At 42.4% G+C, this 23,115-nt stretch overlaps 1 protein-coding gene across 3 annotated transcripts in view; it reads right to left on the reverse strand.

Moving 5' to 3' along the window:
* The window catches only part of LOC147692563 (acylamino-acid-releasing enzyme-like), a 526,970-nt gene that overhangs the window by 483,184 nt on the left and 20,671 nt on the right, over positions 1 to 23,115 (reverse strand). The window lies entirely within an intron of this gene.

The raw sequence follows: 23,115 nt of genomic DNA on the forward strand, positions 1-23,115 counted from the left end.
AAAGAGCCAACCTATAGGTCACATTTGACTCATAAAAGTAGGAGCTTCAACACAGCTGCCAGACTCCTCACAGGTACTGAAAAAATTGGCCACATCTATCCTGCCCTCAGTAGTCTTAAATGGCTTCCCAACGAAGGAAGACGATTTTTCAAGACAATCTGCATCACCCATAAAGTGGCCCATACAAAATCCCCTGAATACTTAGAAAACAGAATTTCAAGAGCTGAAAGAGTCAAAAATTTGCTAGCATTCGCGCAAATAATTTTCAATTCTATTAAGGACACGGAGGCGAGGATTATGCTTCTCTTATCTTTACTGCAAAACACAGCAGCCAATGAAAAATTTAGTATAAAAACAACTACATTGCCCATGAAGCACATATATAAGCCACGCCTCCACAGTCCATAATAGCCCTTTGCGTGGTCCCATCATCCTCTTTCTTTGCAGAGAACGCAAGTCCAAACATTAACATAAATAAGTCCAAAACCTCCACCAACGTGGAAGAGTAACTGAAGTCTTCAAGCGCAAGCTCTTGCCATCCATCGTCTTCTATTCAGACTTCTTGTCTGATCCTGAAATAAAGGAAATGAAGATCCGTAACCACTGTATAATCAATCATGTCATCACATGCAACATGGGCGGGTAAGCTTTAATACTGTTAACAATAAAGCCGGGTGGGATAATTCTCGCCTCCGTGTCCTTAATAGAATTGAAAATTCTTGGCGCGAATGCTAGCAAATTTTTGATTCTATTACAGGACCGGAGGCTTCAGATTATGCTAGTTTAACGCTGTCCAAATACCACAGAAGTAATATCACCCACCGGCTTGTAGTAAAATGTTTTAAAAGTTGATTCTGAAGACCAATCTGCACAACGCATAATGTCCTGTATGTTAGACCCCAACAAGTCTTACTTTGAGGCCATAGCGCCTCTGACAGAATGTGCCCCAAACTTTTGGATGTCAATACCAGCCTCCTTCATTATAAATCTAAGCCATCTGGCAATGGTGGCAACCGCCACCGGCTTGTGCGGTTTCTGTAATGCAATCAACAGTTGAGAACTGCCCTGTGGTCTAAATGCATTTGTACACTCTTCATATGCCTTTAAACAATGTACTACACACAATTTTTCATTTTCCGGGAAAGCATTGTAATCAATGTGGCGAGAAAGTGTTTTGGCAAAATAAACAGAAGAGGGACCCTGTATCTAAGGAATAACTACAAAATAGGGGAACAACCCGCCAGGGCGAGACCAGAAGGAAAATACATGAAAGGGTGTTCCCTAAAAACAAAGTACAGAAATTAAACCCACATCAGCGGCTAACCCACACATAGTAATACAAAGGAATATATTCAAAAAAGTTTTTAATTTTCATTTTTTTCACATATAAACATCAAAAATATTTCTTTTAGATAAATTCATTTAAACATTAGAAAATTTAATCATCAAAGAACAAATAACAGTTAAAAAGCTAGGACACGCAAAATCAGTTTAAAGAAGGGCACCAAATACATCCATTCATACATACAAACATCACTTTTATACCATCACTTCCACACACATGTATTCACATCCATATCCGTACACACAAGGACAAGAACAGCGCCGACGCGCGTTTCGGACAAGTGCCATAAGAGGCTTCCTTCATCAGGGCGCAATTGGTAAAAACATGGACAGACACAACATTAATGTCTGTGGCAAGGTCTTGAAAGGCGGTCCTAGGTAACAGGAAAGTGTTTTGGTACATCCCGTAATAGTGAAAGAAACCCCTTCTGGGGTAAACACTCTACCTGTAACGTTGAGAGCTCTCGCATCCGATGAACGTCTGCACGCTGACAGGCATAGTAACATAGCCAACTTGGCCGATAACTGCTTCCTAGAAAGGAGAGCATTAGAAGGCCAACGATTGAACAGGGATATAACCAAATAAACATCCAACAGACCCGTATATTTGAGTTCAGGAGGATTAGCAATCTAATCCCTTTAAGGAGCTTGCAGACAACCGGGTTCATGCCCACTGGTTTGCCTTCCACTAGCTCGTGACCCGCAGAAATGGCCGAACGGAAATTGTTGACCAAAACGATAAGCCAGGCCTTCAGAAGCTTTGTCCGAAAGGAAATTCAACACAGGGTAATTCCGTCCCCACGAGATCAAGATGTCGTTCCAAGCACCAATCTACCCAGTTTTTCCAGGCTGAGAATTAACGCTTCATTGTGGAAGGTGCCCAGGCTTGCTTGATAAACTCAGAAGCCCTGACTGAAACTCCTGGCATATGCCACGGTTTCCGGAAAGCCTCCATGCCATCAGCGTGAGGCGTCCCGCCAGAATCATGGGATGCCGTTCCTGATGAGGGCCCAGGAGCAACGATGTCGACTCGGGGAGCAATCTGGGAAGGTCGCAGCGCCACTGAAGCAACTTCGGAAACCACGGTCGAGTTGTCCACCATGGCGTCACAAGGACTATCTCCGCTCTCTACCGGATCACCTGTGTCATCACCCTGGGGATCAATAAGAATGGGGGAAACGCATACTGAGTTGCGCCCGACAAGTCCTGCAGAAACGCATCGGTCACTTGCGCCATTGGGTCTGGCCTCCAGCTGAAAAACCAAGGAATTTTGGTACGTGAGCCTGGAGGCAAAGAGGTCCATCTGAAAAGGACCCCAAATATTCTGAAGCCACTGAAAGACCCTGGGAAGCAACTTCCAGTCGCTGTAATCCCGGAGGTGTCTGGAATTCCAGTCCGCCACTTGATTGGACTGGCCTGGTAAATACTCCGCAATCACCGAAATCTGGTGATCGAGGCAATAATGCCAAAAATCTTTGGCTATCTCAACAAGAAGAGACGATCTCGTGCCTCCGAACTTGTTGATGTACCTCACCGCGGACACATTGTCCATGCGGAGGAGGATGCAGCAAGAGGTCTGCCTCGGGGATAACGTCCGAATTGCAAACAACCCTGCAAGCAGTTCTAGACAGTTTATGTGTAAGGACAATTCTTGCGGAGACCATCTTTCGCCTGTGGAAATGTCTCCGCAGCGCGCGCCCTAGCCCCAACGGCTGGCGTCGGACTCGATAAACACCTCTGGCTGGGAACCGAAAATTGCCCTGCCATTCCAGGCGTCTACGTGGCCCAGCCACCACTGCAGTTCGGTCCTGACTTCTTGAGACAGAGGAATGGTGTCCGCATAGGACAACCCTTTCTGAATGTGTTGGATCTTCAAACGCTGTAGGGCCCTGTAATGGAGAGGACCCGGAAATATGGCCTGAGTCGACAAGGCTAGAATCCCTACTACTCTGGCAAGGGCTCGGAGGGAGACCCTCTGACTGTTCAGTAGTGCAAGAATCTCTTTCTTGAGATCTTTCAACTTCGCCTTGGGGAGGCACAGTTGAGCTATCCTTGAATCTATCGTGAAACCGAGGAAATCTATCAACTGCGTCGGAGAAACCACCAACTTCGCGAGATTGATCACAAACCCCAAGCTCTGTAAGAGCGTCGTCGTGAGGTGCAGATGTTGTAGAAGGGTGGCCTGACTCTGCGCCATGATTAGGATATCGTCAAGATATATTATGAGCCGCACCCCTCGTTCTCGCAGGTGGGCAACAACTGGTTTCATCACCTTGGTAAAACACCATGGAGCAGATGAAAGCGCGAAAGGCAGGGCCAAATATTCGTACCACTGACCGTTCCACCAGAATTGGAGAAAACGACGGTGTGGTGGGAAAATTGGAATGGAGAGATAGGCGTCCTTGAGGTCTAACCTGACCAGCCAATCTCCTTCCTGCAATAAATCTGCCAAAAGATGGATCCCTTCCATCTTGAAGTGATTGTGGGTGAGAAACGGATAGAATCCCTTGAGATTGAGGACAAGTCTGTTCCCACCCCCCTTCTTCTGTACAAGGAAGATGTTGCTGCGAAAACCGTGAGGCCCTCTGGTGCATGGGCGCTATCGCGTGTTTTCGCAGCAACTCCGCAATTTAGCTGTCTATAAAACTGCGATCTTGTAGGGAAAAATGGAGATTCGCGGGGAGATCGCTTTGAAACGGAGGAGAATAAAACTCCAAGTGGAAACCCATGATGGTTTGCAACACCCATTCGTCTTGAGTCAGTCTCTGCCAGTGCAGAAGGCAGTGCTGAGTGCGACCCCCCCAAAGGAAGATGAGAAAGATCTGTAACACTCACCTGAGGACTGCTGGGCTTTAAAGTTCGCCCTGTTGCCACCGTTCTGGAATCGCCCACCTGCTCACAAATCTATAGTACTCTGTATAGTTTGCCAAAAAAAAACCCTCAGCAATGCATTATTCAAAGGTCAGTGACCTAGGCCAATATAATGTTTATCTGGAGCGTGTGCGCACTCCTATGGCCCCGATTTTACAACCTGGCAGGCGATTTAGAGCAGACCGGTAGAAAACCGAGTGAAAATGCGTGTCAGTTAGTCCTGGAAATTCGCACTGAGGCGCGCCACCCAAACGCGCCCAAAAGCGGCCCAAATGGGCGCGTTGGGGAGCGTGCGTCAGCCGAGAGCCACCCGGCGCAAACAAGGGCGATTAGGAAAGCCCAGGCGCCTGCACACTAAGCGCAACAATCGGGAATAGTCGGGAATGGAGGCTCCGTGTGAAAACCGGCAATCGATCTGCCCAGTCAAAGACAGTAAATCCTAAAGCGTCGCGAGTACAACAAGAATCGGGCACATAGAATTTGCGCCTAAAACCCCAACACGGGGCGTGCAAACGCACGGAGGTCGGAGCGCTCGCTCCTACAACACCACAATAATTTGCATGCAACTAATGCCGATCAAGAAATAAAGTAATACACAGTGTAATAATCCCACATAAAGGAAAAAAACAATCCAATTCCAATAAATAGCAAAGTGAGGGAACATCAAAGGTGCACTTATCTCTTGCTGTGAGCAGCAAAGAAAGAGTATGATGGGACCACGCAGAGGGCTCTTATGGACTGTGGAGGAGTGGCTTATATATGTGCATCATGGGCAATGTAGTTGTTTTTATACTAAATTGCTTGTTTTCATTGGCTGCTGTGTTTTGCAGTAAAGATAAGAGAAGCATAATCTGAAGCCTCTGGTCCTGTAATAGAATCCAAACACTGAGAAGCTCCAACGCTCTTCTTCTCATTCCTCTAAACTTCAAGACGAAATCATCTCAGGCTCACTCCTTCTTAGGTAATGCTCCAAAGATCTGGAACTTACTACCTAAAGATCTCCGCTAAAACTCCTCCTTCAAAGGGGACCTCAAATCTTGACTCAACAGCTACCTCACCTTGCACACAAACTGCTCTACGTTTCCCATGTTGATGAATGCCTGCTAGGTCACACGACGTGCTCAAACGCCTTTTTGTCCCTGATGCCTTTCACCTCCATGTGCCCTGTGTTATACTTTGTGAATTTATAACCACATAGTGCTGTGACTTTCAAATTACGAATTCCCTCATGTAAATGGATTTATGTATTTTCATAACCTGTAAAGTGCTCTGATACCCTCGGGTCCAGCTAGCACTATATAAAACTCAAAAATTACATTAAATAAAAAAATTAAAATAAATAAGGCGATTTGAGCATAGGTGAAATTATTGAAGGCTAGGAAGAGCATTGTCAAGATGTATCCATTTGACTAGCATTTATTTTTAAGGCTGTGATCCATGTGGCTAGCTTCTTTAAATGCTGAAAGCAGTTCTCTTATAGAAAGACTTGATCGAGGTGCATTTCTGGTCTTCTCAATTCCAACAGCTGCACCCATCCCTTCAAACAACCATGATATAAACATCCAGATAGGTTCTGCATGTATTGCCTCATGATCACTTGGAATACATAGATAAGTACAAAAATATGCTATGGTAACTGCTAGACCTTATGAATGCAAGGGCCAAGTCCCTTCTCACTAGCTGAAACTTCAGCTGTAACTACGCTGTATATACTTATTTCTTCTGCTGGGACGGAAGTGATCACAGATAATTCTACATCTATTAGTTCACTACAGATGGCCAAGGTCTGCATAAAAATAAATAAATACATTTGCAGTTCTTACAGGACAGCTGTCACAATATTTCTTCAGACTTGTATGCATTTTCATATATTTAAGAGTACCTTTTGCTTTGCAACGCACTAGTCTGAAAGATCTTCATCAAATATTAAATCTTGATTATGATTAAAAGCCTCTGCATGATTACACAGCTTTTAAAAGTGACCCGCAACCTCCTAGACAAAACATTGCATCTGGCTAACTCTCCCTTTTGTTTGATACAAATTGTACACCATTTGCACAGGATGTGATATTTTAAATAGTGTAGTAAGACATTGCAGGGGACTACAACAGAATAAGCCATTTACCCTGGCTTGACCATTCTCTTGTTGTGTCAACACTAATTGACCCTTCTGTCTTTAGTGACAGTTCTTGAACACTGATGGTGGCTCCAATTCACCCTTTCTATTGACTGTTCCCAAGATGCTGTGTGTTGTCTCTTCTGCCTGTTAAGGCTCTCTCTCTCTCCTTATTGTCATTTACTGCTCCTTCGCTAGTCTCAGACCTAGTCTTCTCTTACTTTAACTGCCCCTTCTCAAAGATCATCATTCTTCTGTGGTCTCTCTCTCTTTTCCAGCATTTCTTACATCTCGACAAAGGTCTGCTTTCTTACACTTTTTGCTTAGTAACAGTCTCAAATTATTTTCCGCTCTCTCTGTCCCAGACTTAAATCTTTCAATCTTTCAATCCACCTTTCCTTTAGTACTCAGGTCTGCTTTTGTAGCCTTTCGTGGTAACTCTCTCCACTCTTTCTAGCTCCATGTAGCCTGCGCCACACATCGAGAATTCAGTTGAAAATTGCGTGCATGACGCACAGAGCCTTACATCAAGACACCCAGTTACCTAGCACTGAAACTGACTATCTCTGGTGGGTCCAGATCCTCAAGAAATGCGGAAAAATTACTACTGAAACCACAAATATTCCATAAGAAAAAAACTTATAACAGATCCTTCTCTGGGATGGCACCCAGAATTTGGAATGCCTTCCCCCCAGAAACCAGACTTAACCCGTCCACTTCTTCTTTTAAAAAGGAAGTTAAATCCATCCTCATGGCCAAATACACGAGTAGGGTCTGCGGATACCCTGTGACGAGATGCATTTGCGCTCCCAACCACAGGACACTTATTGATGCTAAAGCTAACTATGCTGTTTTTTTTTGTTTTTTTTTTTAACTCTATTCTTTGTACATTTGTTTGGATCTGCTATTATTTTCTGTATAAGTAACATTTACTGTTTGTATGGCGCTCTGATATCCGCTAGGATCTTGTTCGCGCTTTATAAAACTTTAAAAATAAATAAAATAAAATAAAATAAAATAAATGTTAACCCAACAAGCAACTCTTTAAGAAACATAACTTTTCTTTTTTAATCAACAACTGCACCTGTGTGATTAGGTAGAAACAACAATTCTAAGATGAGAGCTAGTTCACGGAATAACCGAGCACTGGCAGATAACTTGGTTATGGATACCCCACGTTGTGCTCAGATAGCGCTTAACCAAAAGTCAACAATACCGCTTCACATTCAGTATTTTTTCCATTCTTTGAAAACAGTATTAAATCCAGCACGAGCTCGACATCTGAAAGCACAAGTACATAGCAATACATTGATATACAGCACTAATACCACAGTCCATCATTTCTAAGTAATCAAATATTTTACTATTACCCAATGTACAATACTCAATTTCCCTACTTCAAAAGAATGGAGCCCGGCTTTCCAAGATGGTAGCTCATGACCTCCAGAACATGCATTTGTAAGTGGCTAAAATTCAGTACATTGGGCATATACTCCTGACATGCTATCTATAACATTATTACTTCTTTTTTATTTTAAATTAAGCAAGCACAGCTTGCATATTTTGGCCACAGTTAAATTTAAGGCTAGACTAATAAGGGTTGCTTTAAAACCTCTGTAACAGGCATACAGGTTGAAAAAGAACTATGGGCCATATGTATGAAGGCAATTTTGCGATCGCAAATGCCGAAATTCGCCGAATTTCGGCGTTTGCTATCGCAAATCAGCAGTGTCTTATGTATAGACACAAAACACCCCTTGCAAAATAAGGAATCGCAAATTTTGGAATTACCTCTTTTGTGATTGCATTTAAGGAATCGCAAGTTGGTGGTAATGTGCAATTTCTTTAAAAATTCACTTTTTTGCATTTTTCAAAGTGCCATGTGACTCACATACATGCCCTTAGGGCACGTATGTGCGCCACATCTGCACCCATGCTCATTTCAGGGGTGCAACAGGGTGTCATTTTGACACCCTAGCACCATTGAAATTGCATTCTCAATTCTCTAATTGAGAATCGCAAATTAAGAATATCTTCCCATTCATTCCTATGAGCCTCTGGGCCCATAGGAATGAATGGGGAGGTATTCCTTAATTGCAAATAGCAATTTGCGATTCGCAAGTAAGGAATATGTAGGATTCAAAAAATGTATTGCAAATCCTACATACATAGTGTTTTGCGATTCTCAAATAATGATTCGCAAAAAATCGCTATTTGAGAATCACAAATGGACATTTTCATACATATGGCCCCAAATGATTAGTTCTCGTTCCAGACTCGTAGCTGTCCTTTAATTCATGGGGTTAACCTTTTGCAAGTGTTTGTGTTCCAAATGTATGGTTAAAAGTATCTGAGGCAGTAGCACAATCACCCCCGCTACTGAATGCCGCATTTCAGGTATGCTTCTTGGACAGAATGCACCCACCACAAGTCCCACAACCGATGCAATACATGATTTTGTAAGTTGACTTTCAACTGCAGGCTACTCGCCTCTGCTGGAGTCAGGGTCCACCAAAAGTGCCATTACTTTCAACATGTGTGAATTCCACAGCAATGACAAGACTGAAGATTAAAGACAGCTATTTTTATTTTCGTGGGACACAAAAAAAATTCCAGGTGCTCCAGAATAGGAGGATACTTATCGACTCTTCCTGGTACATCTGTATAGGCAGCTATCAGTGGAACCTGTCACCTACCATAGAATGTAAGATGAGTATAATAAGATAGAAGTGTATCAAGGGTTGGGAGATACATGGGTGGAGGTTCGATACTGTTTGCATATCCCCAAGTAGAAGGTTGCAATAATAAATAGCTCAGGTATTGATGGGACCACTTCCCATCTTCACTCCACTAATAAAACCTCTTAGTTTTCCCTGACTAGGTCATTGCAGCCATGTTGTTTTGTGTCTGTTTCCAACTCACAATTGAACTGGGATAGATTATTTGCGATTAACCAAGAGGTTCAGTCCACTTTGGACAGCCCCTGGCTTGGAAGTAAGCATCACCTTTGCTAAGATTGTGACCAATGACATCATTGAGGACAGCGGCTATCTCGCACCATGCCAAGCAGGGTTCCGCCCTCTCCATTCCACCGAAAAAGTGGTGATCTCTGTCATAGACACACTCAGAGAGGGGCTAGATGCTAACTTTCCACAGGCACTAGTTCTTCTGGACTTGTCGGCCGCCTTCGACACGGTGAACCACACCATCCTTCTTTCCCGTGTCGAGGCGGCAGGCATTGGAGGTCCTGCCCTGGCCTGGCTCAGCTCATTTTTGAGCGATCGCTCACAGGCAGTCAATCTGGCGAATTTTTCCTCCCAGGCCCGCAAAGTGCAATGTGGCGTCCCTCAGGGATCTTCTCTCTCCCGCCTTCTTTTTAATTTGTATATTTTTCCGTTTATTCTTGCCTTGCAGAAGATAGAGGTTACGGTGTTGAATTACGCCGATAACCTCCAGCTCATTTTCAACCTCTCTGATTCTCCTGATTCTATTTATAATTTCCAGTCGGTGATGGTCTTTATCAGGGATTGGATGAGCTTTAACCATCTCAAGCTCAACCCTGATAAGACCGAGCTTCTTCTCACTGGCGGTAAACTCAACCCTTGGTCTCCTATTTTTTGGCCCCCCTCTTTTGGTCCCCCCCTTCTCCTTCTGTTAAGACATTGGGGATTACCCTCAACCAACAACTCACCTTACACTCTCAGATCAGCACGGTGGTTTCCTCCTGTTTTTTTACTTTGTGCACTATTCGAAAGATCTCACTTTTTTTTCCTTTTCAGCTCTTAAATTGATCCTGATGGCTATGGTGCTCTCCCGTTTAGATTACGGGAACGTTCTGTACAATGGCGCCCCCGCGTACGCCATCCGGCGGCTCCAACTGGTGCAGAACCAAGCTGCCCGCTTGGTCTATGGCTTACCCAAATCACACCACACTACTCCCCTTCTAAGATCCCTCCATTGGCTCCCTATCAGAGAAAGGGCCCTTTTTAAGATGGGATGCATCACGTTCCAGGCCCTTGCGGGAACAGCTCCGTCTTTTATCAAGTCCAAAATCGAACCCTATATCCCCAGCAGACAACTGCGTTCTTCCTCTTTGCCCCTCTTGGTGGTGCCCAGGTTCAAGAAGAGCAGAATGGGAGGCTCTAAGTTCTCCGTCCTTGCTCCGCAATTTTGGAATTCTCTACCTCTCCAAATGAGATCAATACCATCCAACCTGGAGTTCCACAGCACCCTGAAAACTACTCTGTTTTCACAGGCTTTTAAAATCTAAACCGCTTCACCATCTAACTCAGGAATCATCCTCCTCAACAGCGCCATGAAACCGCCTGGTATACGAGCGCTCAATAAATACCTTTAAATTCAAATTCAAATTCAGTGCAACACCGGAACAAAGGAGTTATGTCCAGTGCCCATCCAGCGTCATCAACTCTGGAAAAAGAGGACAACACTTCAACAAGTGCTAGACTGTCTAAAAGACAATTTGAGCTAAACCTATTAATCCTAATGAAGTTATAGGACATCTGCCATCACTATGGGATCAAACTGAACAATATCAGATGATTGCTTCCAAGAGACCAAACTGAATTTTAAGCCTGATGCACTTCAACCCGATTGCAACTTCCTCCTAAAATTCAAATCTAGCAGCATATCTGTATGACTAGTTGGGCTCCCTCACCTCAATAGCTACTATGTTAGGATACAAGTCTGCCATGCGCCTGTAGGATTGCTTCTTGATTTGGATGCTTGCCACGGAAACATACAGTGATCAGAAGATCACAAGTCTCAAGCCAGACAAGATGCTGTGACAGCTCCCTTTTAACGCCAGAGAGGGCTCCCTCTTTCAAGAAATCTTGCATAGACCCCAATGTTCATAATTACCCTGACAACGAGGTGAAAGAAAGGTTTTTACAGGATTCTGAACTGAAAGACAACAACCTGAAGACCAAGGTGAGTGCCCTCCCTCTCGCTCTGCGGGTCCCAGTTCAGGTTTGTGTTCGAGCAGTGGTGGTTTTCGTAAGACGAAGCACTTATAAAGTCCCCTGTGCTGCCAGAGATCAGTGTGCCCTACTCTCCATATACCTCCGATTAAAGGGTCCCGCTTATCACGCTCATGTAAGGTAAGTGCTTTGGGTCTTTAGAGCGAAATATTTATTTAGTCAACGTGTAAACACTACGTTCAATTGAAGTTGGGTACTTGCCCCTTACTGCTTGGATTGGAGACACTCTACCTAGCAGATGCCATCCTATGTGCGTCTCCATGGGCTGAAGTGTGAAATCTATTTCTCATTTTGACTTTCAAGTCAAAAACAAAAAGTAGTACCTCCCACTATGCAGGACGTATCTTCTCATTTGAGTTTATCTTCCTAGATCACCCATTGGAAAATACATTAGCAAACCCGCCCATACAGGCAGAAATGGCAAAAGATTATGGCCATTTCCATCTCCGCATGGATGGCATTGTGGTAATCCTATGCTTAAAAACTTTTATAGAATAGTAAACATTTGAGGTGAGCAAATTCATAGAAAGCTGGTGTTGTAGGGTGCTCTATACTAGAGCTGCTCTCCATCCAAACTTGGGAACTACCCAGAGTTCTCTGTTTCTTTTTTGTGTGTGTATATATAAAACACCTCCTCTCATCGAAAGAAGCAGAAGCCTCGAAGGGGATTTGCAAGACAACACCCTTTATTTCAGTAAAATGGCGAATGGATTTCGGCCAGATTGGCCTTCGTCAGCGCCTGCGGTGAGTAATTAGGAAGTCCTGACGTCCTGCAAAACAAGTGTATATATATATATATATATATATATATATATATATATATATATATATATACACACACACACACACACACACACACACCCTCCCCCCTACCATTGAAAAAAGCCATCTACAACACCCATAATGTATTTGGTTGTTGTACGAAAGCCCAGCTCTCGAAAAGTATCCATAACCAGCTCTCGAAAAGTATCCATAATAATAGGGAGCGACATTGCCACCCTACGAGGAGAGAGGTGTAAGTTAAGAAAGAATGTATTTAGTTCCCCCACCCTAAACAGTTACATCCATCTGTAACCCAATTGTTAAATGATTTCCATCGCACTCACTGGGGCTGTCTGTCATGGGAACCACAGGCCTCTTTGCAAGAAGTTTATAAGCCTATTCCCTTAATGGAACCTTAATATGAGAGGTACCTTTCACCTCCCAGAGGGTCTATGATCACAAGACTAAAGTTGAAGATTGCACAATACCACCACACTCTGTTGATACACACATCCCTCCTAAAAAAAAGTGTGGCAAAAATCAACTACACTTGCAGCGCCAAGGCGCCATGGAATGAGCAAACACAGTGATATACACTCCAGGTGTGCTTTAGCTTATAACAGCACGTGTATTTAAGCCTATGACACTGTTTAAAAAATAAACAATGCATCACATAAACTACTATGTTGTTAAACAGGATAATATAGTGTATTATTTAAATGCCTGTCTGTGCCAATAGATTTGTTTGCATTACAAACACCTCCACATTCTTGTTCCAGGAGTTGTCAAAGTGGAAATCGGGGATGCATCGTGTACAACATGCATTGAATCCAGATGAACTAGTGCATGTCCCTGCAAACCAACAAGTGTCCTGACTTCACACTTGATACATTGGCTATTGGGCATAAAACATAGGATTCCTCAAGTCCCATTCGAGGCTCTGGAATAATCAAGCACCAGGAATAGTAGGAAAAATCAGTAACCGAATTTAGAAAGAGCTGGGGCCAACCTATGAATCTTTGTGGCGAGAAGGCAAAGGTGCATATACTGCACACATCCAGGCTGTTCTTTAAGCAGAGGAATAGTAGACTTGACAGTTCATGAAGTTAAGATCATTACTGGTTAGTCATTGTAACACTACCTGTAAAAAGTAAGGCTAATTCAAGAACAGTGACAGCTGGAGACTAGAAGTGAAGGTGCAGTAGCATAAAGTGCAGGGATTAGAGGTGGGGTGGAGGAGTCCCTTATTCAAAGTCATAATTAATCTATCTATCTATCTATACTTATGTGGTCGTGGTTGGGCCCCTCTACACTCCTGAGAGGCTTGGATTCCCCCTTTGATGCCTCCATTCCACCTAGGGAGGCCTCTGCAAGAGGTCGTGTTCCTCACAGTGGCACTGCCCCTAGAGGATTATGGACCGTTGGTTTGCGCATTACTTTGGTACTGGTATGATGACCCGAAGCTGCTACTGTCTAACTATTTTTTCAGTTAAAGCCTCAGTGTTTATATTGAAAACAAGTGTATGTTGCAAGCGCTATCGTCGGACTGTTCCAGGTAGTGGTGCTGTGAGGTTTGTGGTAGACCGGCCAGGGCTTCCAGATTTTGTTAGGTCGCAACCTATCAGGCAGTGCGGCTGTGTGGTATGCGAAAGACATGCTGTGGAGTTTCAGAAAGTTGACCTGGGAATGCATTCTGCCCGTCATTTGCCATTGGCTTTGTGGTTTGTAACTCACGTTTTCTGGCTTTCCCATTAGCTGACTTTATTTGCTTTAGACTGTCCGGCTTGAATTTGTACCGCCCTATGTGAAAACCATGTTTACAATAATTTTCCACAAACTTGTTTTCTGTGATAAACAGGCTTGTAAATCTTGTTTTCTATATTATCACATTTGCTGGGCATTCAAAGACCGAGGTCAAATGTCAAGCGCTATCTTCCGAATGCGCTTGTTAGGGCTTGCCTAGGCTGCACTTGCGCGGTCTCTTCGAGCCATGCTACATTCAGACATTGACTTTAAGCGGCGCCCATCTTTTCAATTGGGTCTGCTTATTTATAACTAATGCCTTTTGATTCGTGAAAAGGCTTAGTAGTCCCTCCTTATACTCGGTTACCTCTAAAGAGGAGAGCCCCTTTTACATGTGTCCCAACTCTCTAGGTTTCATGAACTGTTAGTGAGCACTATTTAGTTAATTAATGTCTTGCTGAAGCAAGGAACAACATGCTGTCTGGCTTTTGCAACCCGCCCGCCCTGGTTGTAGTTGCTGTACGAGGCACGACATGCTATCCCACGTCTGCAACTGTGACGCACTCAATAGGTGACCAAGAGCAGAGGGATGCAGAGCACTCTGTCGGGAGGTTTGAGAACCCAATCAGGGTTCTGGGAAGTTGAAGTGCTTGCGAAGCACTTTGTTGGTGAATGCTGTAGCCAAATCGGGGTTTTGGCTGATTCCTTGCAGAGGGCTGCGGAGCACTCTGTCGGGAGGTTCGAGAACCCAATCGGGGTTCTGGGAAGTTGAAGTGCTTCCAAAGCACTTTGTTGGTGAATGCTGTAACCCAATCGGGGTTTTGGCTGATTCCTTGCAGAGATGGAGTAGCGCAGGCGTTGCAATCGAAACTGCGGGTGCTGGTCTTAACCTTTGGTGGTCCGGTCCTGATCAAAATTCTGGGGTTATCCTGTCCTGATTTTCCTAATCTGCACCTGCTCGCCTACTGGCACTGAAGTCTTTTGGGGTTCTTCTGTCTTTTTCAAACTGACTCGTGGCCAAGGACAAAAAATATGTTTATTGGGGATTGTCCTAATGCCATATAAGAAAAACCGCCCGATATATAATAAAAACTATCGGGCGGTTTTTATTATATGGCATTAGGACAATCCCCAATAAACATATTTTTTATCCTTCTAGTCATTTTTATTACACTTGCACTTATCACCTGCACTGCACTCCACCGGTCCTTACATACCTTGAGTTAACATAGAGGCTGAGTCATTCAGAGAGTAGGAGGTCTAGTACTTTTGTATATTAGCCTTTGTACTACCTTGGCTATATTTGACCCCTCTCCCCTGTTCTCCAGATGACGAAGTTCCGCCAAATGGGTGGGCTGATGGAAACCATACTCTAGCCTGGGATTGGACAAGTTATGTATAACTGGTGAACTGTAGGTGCTCCAACATAGGTAATTTCTGTCACACTCTTTAGACCGTTGTTCTCCTTTCAGTCAGTCAGGTTCGTATTTAGGGGTATGGAGTACAACCGGTCTTTAAACATTGCCCCCTAGACCCTCCCCCACTTTTCTTGTTGTTAGCCATTTTTTTACCCTCCTTTAGTCAAGTTGCGTAAGCCTGTTTATGGAAATAGTATGTTCCTTGTTTTACCTTCCCTTTATTTCAAACTTACTAAATGGTTCGCATAATCTATCTCTTGCATAGTTATACACGGTTTCTGATCTTGGTTATAGATAGTTTAATTGCTTTTAATCTATGGCTCATGACTTTTGATGATGATGATTAGATAAAGAGTTTGAACCTACCCTGAGTCTGTGGTTATTATAGGAGTGCAAATGTTATGGTATTTTTGATTGCCTTTCTCTACATAACTCGCTGATCCATTGTGGTCATAGGTACCAGTGACAAGGATTGGTAGGTCAATGGGATAGGAATTAGTGGAATAAAATAAACTGGTAGTAGAGTGTGGGTTACCTGATTGAATAAATGTGTATTTAAATTATTGGCCCAGGTGAGTATTGGTAAGATTATAGTCGGGTGACCTGCGCGCTATATCAGTATATTTCTTTGGTAGCAGTAGTATGGTTAGGGATTAGTTAAAGATAGGTAGTTAGTTCATTGGTTTTGGTCCATATTTCATTGATCGATCAAATGTGGTATTATAGAAATGTTTTTTTAAATTAATTTAATGCTGCTATATTGAATGTTATGTATTAACCAACAAAATCGTTCGTACCTGTTATATTTTTGTCTGAAATCGCCGGGGGCAGAAATAGCGGGTGGTAAATAGAAGCCACATCGCGACGAGGTCACTTATCTAGAGGAAGTTAGTGCATGGTTGGGCAGAACCGGAAGTACTATTTAGGGTTTTCTGTATGAATGTGGAAATAAAATGATAGCAAAGAGTTCGCTAGCAAAACTTTTGTTGTGATATCACCTAGTAAGGGTCACACGGAAGAAGTAGCAGAATCGTCTAAGCTTGACTGATAGCAAAGGGGTTCGCTGGTGAAACTTTGGCCTTAGTATATATCCCGGAGTGGATAAAGTCTGAAGGAGTAGCAGGTTCTCTAATGCTTGTGTGAAGGGTAGGCGGAAGGGTTCTACTCGTAGTGTATGAAAAGTAAACGGAAGGGATTTGCTTGCAGTGAAATATTTTTCCTTTCTAGTCACTCGGGTACAGTTGCGAATGTATTTACGTTGTTGAATAATAAAATCTGCACTTTAAAATCGCATTACCATGTGAAGGAGGGAGTCAGTTGCGGAGCTGCGCTGACGTCACTCAGAGCCGCGCTGGTATTGGTCAAGACAGCGGGCGTGTAGCTGAGATAGCATTGTAGAGGAGGGGTGAGCGCAGGAGTGTGGGAACTCGTCTCACGAGAAAGACCGCGCACTCATTGGTTGAAATTATTTGAAACCGCAGTGTTGGTTGGTTGAAGGAAAATAAAACACCCGCTAATATTGGAAACCTTTAGTAAACAGAAATAAGCATTTTCGCACGATTTGAATTTTTGCAAAATATATGTGGTATCCAAGTCATCCTGAAAATCGACCTGATCCAAGATACTTAGGGTTTGCTAGGGATCAGATGCTAAGAGGCAGACCTAACAATATGTACGTAAGTAAGAGAAAATTGTCACTGTGGACAAAGTTAAAAATTACTTTAAAATAGACACGCCTATTAAGACCAGAGGAGTCATTATTCCACCACCAAATACTCCTGCATCATTCATGATGTTTGACAGGGGATACCATTCCTGTGTATGGTTAGAAAACTGGGTGGAATACACAAAAGATGACGGAATTTTGGCATTTCCCTTAGAAGGTACATTTAATGGAAGAATTTTGTTTAATTTAAGGACTCGAATGAATGATTTACGTCCCAGACCTAGATTAACGCAATACGAGGCACTAGAAGAATGGGAGATTGAGGCTTTTGAGCGAGATAGACCTATCAATCAATCATAGGCATTTATAGAGCGCTCTACTTACCCGGAGGGTCTCAAGGCGCTAGGGGGGGTGGGGGGGTGCTGCTGCTACCCGAACAGCCAGGTCTTGAGCTTCTTCCTGAAGGCGAGGTGGTCTTGGGTCAGGCGCAGGTCGGTCGGGAGGAAGTTCCAGGTCTTGGCGGCCAGGTAGGAGAAGGACCTTCCTCCTGTTGTCGTTCTTCGGATGCGGGGGGACGGCGGCGAGGGCGTGACTGGCTGATCGGAGGTGTCGTTTGGGAGCGTAGAAGTTGATGCGGTTGTTGAGGTAGCTCGGGCCTTGGTCGTGAAGAGCTTTGTGTGCGTGGGTAAGGAGACGGAAGGTGATTCTCTTGTTGACCGGGAGCCAGTGCAGGTCTTTTAGGTGTCCGGAGATGTGGCTGTGTCGTGGGATGTCGAGGATGAGTCTGGCTTAGGCGTTCTGGATCCGTTGGAGTCTCTTCTGGAGCTTGGCGGTGGACCTAGAATTGACAAAGGACTGAGTACATTTTACCCAAAGGTTCCACGAGATTCCAAAGATAAACAAATGAAACAATGGAGACATAATATGCTAGTGGAAGGACTTTACCCAGTACTAACTGTAGAGGAGCCTGTGGGAGGTAAAAGAACTGAGAAAGCTAAACATTTAATGACTAGTGGGGATTCAGACAATGATTATATGGAGGATTTGTTAATGAAAAATCCGCAACCTTATAATGAGGAACCAAGAACAGTAAATCTGAATAACCCATTTTTAAACCACCTTATAATGAGGAATCAAGTACAGCAAATCCGACTGCCCCGTTTTTAAAGCCACCTTTAATTCCGCAAGTGATACATGAGACCTCCATCGAAAGGGTATTACGAGAAAGAGAGGTTTTAAATAAACAGAGAAGTGAATTAATTCACAACATTTCTCAATTAAACACAAGTCTTGAAGCTTTAACAATTCCAGTGACTATTGGCCCAGTTGTTCCTTTGTATGGAGATAAGCAAGCTAGTCCAAAAGCTCCAGTTATAACTACATCAGTAGTACAGCCAAGAAAAGAACCATTGATAATAGAGGATCAGGCAAGTGAATGTGAGTCGGTAATATCCTTAATGGATTTACCAATAAGAAAACCAGAAGGTGGTTCAATAAGGAGAACCACTCGAATAACTTCGAGAGGAGTGCAAATAGAGACATCTTTGGGAAAAAGAAGTGCCACTGTAGTAACTCCTGAAGAAATAGACAGATTGACACGAGAAATAGAGAAACCAAAGACCAAGCCCAAGCAATTAGATATATATAAATTGAGAATTCAAATAGAAGAAATGATGGCTGGGAATGTGGGATTGGAGAGATTAAATACCCTTAGTGAAGATGAATTACTGTTTATTTGCAAAAGTATCACAAGAAATACAAAGGTGTCTCATGAAAAATTAATGGACACTGCAACTAGCATGGGAATCGACATTGGTAAATCTAAAGTATTACAGAAACCTTACCGAGTAGAATTTTCTGACAAGGATTTAGAAAACATGAATGTGTCAGCAAGAAAGGTGCAAATAAGAGAGCTGATGACATTAATGCAAAAATGGGGAGAACTAGAAAAGTGGAAAGCAAGATAGGCAAAGAAAAAGGAAAAGATTCGATCAAGACAAATGACTTCAGAGTATGTTTTAAAAGAAGCAGAAAAGGTAGAAAAATGATGTCCCATGCGAGCGGTACCAGGAGGAGGATATGTGCATGTTCCATGGTCCCGACAGGATATTTTGTCATTTACGAATGATTTCCCAAAACTATGAGAAAAACCTGTAGAGTGGTACAGACAGGTCGAGAGATTTGTAAAGGTGTCAAAGTGTCTTTTGAAAGACTTATGGCTTATTCGACATTGTAGTCCCCGTAGATTTGTGGACAGAATGCAAAATAGCTGTTGATTGGCCTAGTGATGAGTACCCAAGAGACCCAAAGAAAGGGGCACCTTCCGAGGATGTAATGAAAAAATACAATCAGGTAATACTTTACATAAAAGGAAAGGTGCCTGCAAAAGAGACAGACTGGATGAAAATAGATAGAACCACTCAGAATAAAGACAAGTCAGTGCATTCATATTATGAACGTCTATTACAGACATTTAAACACTACACTGGATTAGACAACATTGACATGAAAGATATGACACATTTTATCTATCGATTTGTGCTAGGATTGAGACCTGAAATTTCACAATGGATTAAAGACAATAAAATTTGTTGGCAGCCTAAGCCCATAGAGGAGGTCCTTAAATATGCAAAATATTGTGAAGACGAGCTAGAAAATAACCGGAAAGAGTTGAAAGAGAAAGTCATGTGGGCACAAGTAAAATTAGCAGAGCAACAAGAACAACAGTTAAACCAGATGACTAGCAACCAGAATAAGGGTGATGGAAGTGGAGGAAGGCCCAGGGGAAAATTTAACAGGGAAGATGCTAAAAAGAAGTTCTCCTGCCACAGGTGTGGCAAGTTGGGGCACTGGAAGGACGAGTGTAAGGCTGTGCAGAATGGTAATGTGCAAAATAATGATTTAAATCCACAGACGCAGAATGAGGTGCCACGGAAGACCCAGCAGCAGGTAATACAGAACCAGATACCCCCAGCGCCTATGCCAAATTATAGGAGCAAAGCACGACAGAGTGTAGATACTTCGAATTGGGAAGGAAGGGAAAAAAGGGAAGCAACAACATCACAATTTCTTTTGAATGACACATTCTTTTGTGAAGAACCTTACTGACGATGCCTGAGAGTGAGGACGAGGAGTGCGTGCTTGGCGTTTCCTTGCCGGTAGACCAGTCAGGGCCATACATTGAAGGAAAGGTTGAAGGAAATGATGTTACCTTTCTGTTGGACATTGGTGCTACCCGTTCTACTGTGAGAACAGCAGACAATCCAAACCTACCCCTCCCGGGAGAAGCGATCCAAGTAGTGGGCGTTTCTAATAACCAATTTAGTACCCCAGTTACAGAACCAATGGAAGTGAGAATAGGGAACTTTAAAGAAATGCATGGATTTGTTGTCTGTGATTGAAGTCCTGTAAATTTGCTAGGACGATATTTGTTGTCCAAAATGAATCTTTGCTAAAATATTGGCCATCAGGCTTGCACCAGTTATGTCTCAACTAGTATCTCCCCAACAACATGGATTCATACCAAAACGTGATACAACAGCGCACATTAATATGGCCATTTCTGCTTTTGACGTAGCACGGATACAGTCCGCCCCACTCGGTATGATCTTACTAGATGCAGAAAAAGCATTTGACCGAGTGGGGTGGGGCTTTTTATGGCCAGCTCTACAGGCATTTGGCATTAATGGTCAATTGTTGAGGTGGATTCAATCACTCTATGACAACCCAATGGGTAAAATATCTTACATGGGAAAATACTCTCCTATGTTTCCAATTAAGAGGGGGACAAGACAGGGGTGTCCTTTATCACCCCTGCTTTTCGCTCTGGGTATGAAACCTTTCTTAATTGCTCTCCAACGTCAGACTTTAATTAACCCTTTTTTTAATGGTTTAAATAAATTGGACATCACGGTATATGCAGATGATGTAGCAGTGTTTTCCTCGGATGTAACTCAAGCTTTGAAAGGTATTTCTATCGAAGCAAATATATACGGATCAGTCTCTGGTTACAAACTTAACACTATTAAAACTCAAATTGTTGCAAATCATCATCTTCCTACCTCTATTTCAGGTATCTGTAAGGTTGCAACATATCTTGGTGTTAAAGTTTCTTCAGATATTGATTCTGTTGTGGCTCTAAATTACGAAGTATTATTAAAAGAGACTGCAATGCAATTTAAGAAATGGCACAAACTCCCCCTTAATATTATCGGACGTATAAATCTAATTAAAATGAAGATTCTGCCTAAATATCTATATTTATTTCGGGCAATTCCTCTACGTGTTAATAACTCTTATTTTGTCAGATTAGAAGGGATTATTAGTAGCTTCATATGGGGATATAAAAAGGCCCGACGGGCAATTTCCTTACTTAAGTTTCCTTTCAGTCAAGGAGGTTTGGCTCTTCCAGACTTCAAACTCTATTATTGGTCGGCTTTTCTAACTCGCTTTCGTAGTTGAACTATTCTGGATAAATGTTTGTATTTTCATAAATTTTTGTTAGGACAAGATGCCACTATGTTTATTTACAGATTAAATGACCCTAATTATTTCAAAAGGGTTAGGTTTAAGACTATACGAGATACTGTTAATATTTGCCGCTCCATCATGATGAAATGTAATGCCTCTTACTTCCATTATAAAACACCTCTCTGGGGTAATCCAGGACTTCCTTCAATTTTTCATGAATCAATATGTAGACTTTATTCAGAATCTGGTATTAGATTATTGGGAGACCTGTATGATCATCAAGGGTTTATGACATTTGAAAAATTGAGGCAACGCTATCACTTATCTGAACTGGCTAGGTTTAAATATTTTCAAATTAAGGATTATTTAGTGAACAAATTAGAACTTAATAGGATAATAGATTCAGACTTTTGGGATTGTATTTATAGAGAATCAGACCAAGCTTTGATTAGTATAGGATACAAATTATTTGCAGTCTTTTATACTAGCGATTTAATAAAATTAACTGCGAAATGGAATACAAAGCTAGCTGCAAATATACCACCTGATCTAATTACCTTATCTTTTAAGAGCTTAGATATGTCAGTTCATTCTTCTAGCCTTAAGTTGCAAATGTTTAAATCTATATGTCAACTGTATCATACCCCAGAGAGAATTCTTAAATGGACAAGGAACAATAATTTTAGTGAACGAACGAAATGCCCTAAATGCGATCTAAGTGGGGCTGATATTACTCACATGTTTCTATTTTGTCCTATGCTTGAAGATTACTGGAGTGGTATAGTTAAGGTGGTTTCGGATAGACTTAATCAACCAATCTCTTTTTCCTCAACTGATGTACTGATTGGTACATGCGTGGATCAAAATGAATTTAATGATTTTCTGAACATTTTAATTTCGTGTGCAAGACTTATTATTGCCAGAGCTTGGATACAGAAAAATTCACCAACTGTTCTGGAATGGTGGAGCTTTGTTAAAGAAATCTATGCTATGGAGACCACTCTTGCTAACTCAAAGGGCCTTCGGGCTAAACAAAAAATGGACAAAATTTGGGGAACATTTATGTCCTAAATTAATGGCATCTTTTCCTTCTTTTTCTCCTCTTTCTTTTTTTTTTTTTTTTTTTACATGACCGTATTTTCGTTTGTGATTAATGTCATGGTTAAATGTGACTTTTGGATATTTTTGATCTGCTTGTTTTGGTTCTTGTGTACTTTTGATGCAAATAAAAAATATTTAAAAAAAAAAAATTCAAAAAAAGCAAAATGAATTGCACCATCTTTTGCACTCCAAATGGTGTTGAAATTCAGACTCCAGATGAAGACGGAATTTACAAACTAATGTTAGCGAGACCAGAGACAGAAATTACACAAATGACAATAAAGGACTTAGCAGAAGAACTGCAACAGACGGTAAAGCCAGACGTATGGGACTTTACTGGAAAGGATGTAGGACTAATGGCAAATGTTGACCCAATAAAAGTAACCATAAAAGAAGGTGCAGTCTACCCAAATATCCGACAGTACAAAATGAGTGCAGAAATAAAGGCAGGTGTTGCAGTAGAAATAAAGCGTTTGGTGGAAGCAGGCATTTTGCAAGAAGTAATGAGCAGTCCATGTAACTCTCCCATAATTGGTATAAAGAAACCAAGTGGTAAGTACAGGATTGCACAAGACCTTAGAAAGGTTAATAAGATTGTTGTACCTTGCTGTCCAGTTGTGCCAAATC

The sequence above is a fragment of the Lissotriton vulgaris genome, chromosome 9 (assembly GCF_964263255.1).
Source record: "Lissotriton vulgaris chromosome 9, aLisVul1.2, whole genome shotgun sequence".
Taxonomy (NCBI): domain Eukaryota; kingdom Metazoa; phylum Chordata; class Amphibia; order Caudata; family Salamandridae; genus Lissotriton; species Lissotriton vulgaris.